Below are 1,959 nucleotides of genomic sequence, written 5' to 3'. Positions count from 1 at the left end.
TAATTGCCAAATCCACTTCAAGCTCAATGCCAAATCCCACTTCAACCCGTAAGTGGGTTTCCAGAGCAGTGGAACATATACAAAAGCCAAAACCAAAGGTTAATTTTTTTTTTTTCAACAGATCAAAACAGAAAAGGTAAAATAGAGGGTTTGAGTTTGTTCTATCTTTCCTTAATTGTTTTATCATAATCTTTGTATCTTCGTTGATGGAAGAGAGAGCACGAGGTACTGGATATAGTTTTTAGAATATATGCTGGGTGTAAATAGATATAGGGGTAAAATTGATTAAAATTAAAGTTTCAAGTCTGTTTAGTTATTTACTGGGTACAGGGTACATTTAAAAGCATCTAATATTTATATATTAATTAACGACGTTATTGACGTCGTGTACCTATATTTGCCTCTGACTTCAAATTTGATGTACGAAAGTTTATATTTTGAAACTTGATGTATATAAATTCTTAATAGGCTAAACATTCATTTACTGTTCTTTAAAATTTTCCTTAAAATAAAGAAATGGATAAGCATGACCAGAAACTTCTTCCCCTCTCACGAACACTCTCGATCTTGATCAATTTATTTCTTACTCTCTCAGTCCTTGTGACGACTTCTCCTCAAGAGGTACAAGGTTGCTAGATATTTAGGGTTGGACGCTCATCTTCAATTCAAGGGTTAAACAGAGATGGAGTTTTGGTCATTCACCTACGTCCCGTCGCCGTTAAGTCGAGTTGTAGAAATCGACATGCAGAATCGTCATCATCTTCTGTGCGTTGCAAGGTATATCCAAGAACCCAACTATTTCGACTTTTGGTTTTAAGGGAGATCGATTTCTGAACTTCTGATTGTTATTAACAACTTGGTTGCTGGTAACGATGTTGCTGGAATTGATATGGGTGATGAGTTTCCTTGGGTGGAGAAGTAAGACGAGGAACAGAAGAAGAAAGGTATATTTTGATTGGATGAATGAAATTGGGAGAGAGTCTAAAACGATGGTAAGCCCTTACCTTTTGATTTGATTTGGTTCTAAGCAATTGATCAATTGTTAATTGCTTTGTTTTTAATGAGAACAGAAGAAGAAGGGTTCCAGTTCTCCATCTAGGACAAGACTACATGCTTGGACGTAATGGACATCCTCTTGAAAATTAAGGTGAGAGTCTGGGTAAACAAGGAACTCTTGTTTCATGTTATTTAATTATAAAGTTTTGTTATGTTGGATTTTGGTGGTATGATGTTGGCCACTAGTTAAAGTAAATATTATTCTACAATTTCTTTTTGGAAGTGAGTGAATTATGGATGTGAGACCAGCCATAATAATATATGGTATATTTAGATTACAAAGTCTATTATGAATTGGTGATCACGGTAGGAGGTACCAAATTGGGTTAAGTTCCCATTTAAATTCTGTAACAGCTTTGGTTATGTTGTGAACCTTGAAATGGTTAAGTGTATGGAAATCAATTTGGCCCAGTTTAGTGCGAGCTTGTATACTTCTACTAATAATCCTAGAATTGATAGATGGGTTTGTGCCAAGAGAAAGTGAAGTTACAAGAAAGGCTTATGATATTATAATTGAGAATAATGTTTGTAACCGACATGAATATTAACGTGAAATTTGTCGGACGTACTTTCAGCTACCCAAGATGGTAAGTGGTGGTGGTGTTTGCCTAGCATTGTGGAGTAAAGATTCGAACTCCAGGAATACCAGATAGGGAATTCTAGACACTTCTTAGCTAGTGATTTTTCGTATATTATATATGAAAATGATTGCATGGCTGTGATTGATTTATTATGAAGATTTGATATTTTATTGCCATGCATGTCTTCAATCATTTTCGATATTGTGTGATGACCTGAGAGTGAGTGAGGTACAACGACTTCTTTGGGTTTCGATCCTCTAAACCTCCGGAGAGGCTGTACGGACTGGAGGGTGTCTAACATCCTTTGTGGTGTGGTGTCACT

The 1,959-nt window shown here is 35.9% G+C and overlaps 1 non-coding gene across 1 annotated transcript; it reads left to right on the top strand.

Annotated features, from left to right (window-relative positions):
- The first annotated feature begins 486 nt into the window (after nucleotides 1-486).
- On the top strand, nucleotides 487-1,461 carry LOC101311456. Its single transcript, XR_184299.1, has 2 exons — nucleotides 487-992; nucleotides 1,071-1,461. It is a non-coding gene; the product is annotated as an uncharacterized LOC101311456 (transcript).
- Nucleotides 1,462-1,959: the final 498 nt, after the last annotated feature.

Source organism: Fragaria vesca, linkage group LG3 (assembly GCF_000184155.1).
Source record: "Fragaria vesca subsp. vesca linkage group LG3, FraVesHawaii_1.0, whole genome shotgun sequence".
NCBI classification, from domain to species: domain Eukaryota; kingdom Viridiplantae; phylum Streptophyta; class Magnoliopsida; order Rosales; family Rosaceae; genus Fragaria; species Fragaria vesca.
This window is presented reverse-complemented; position numbering and strand designations above follow the sequence as displayed.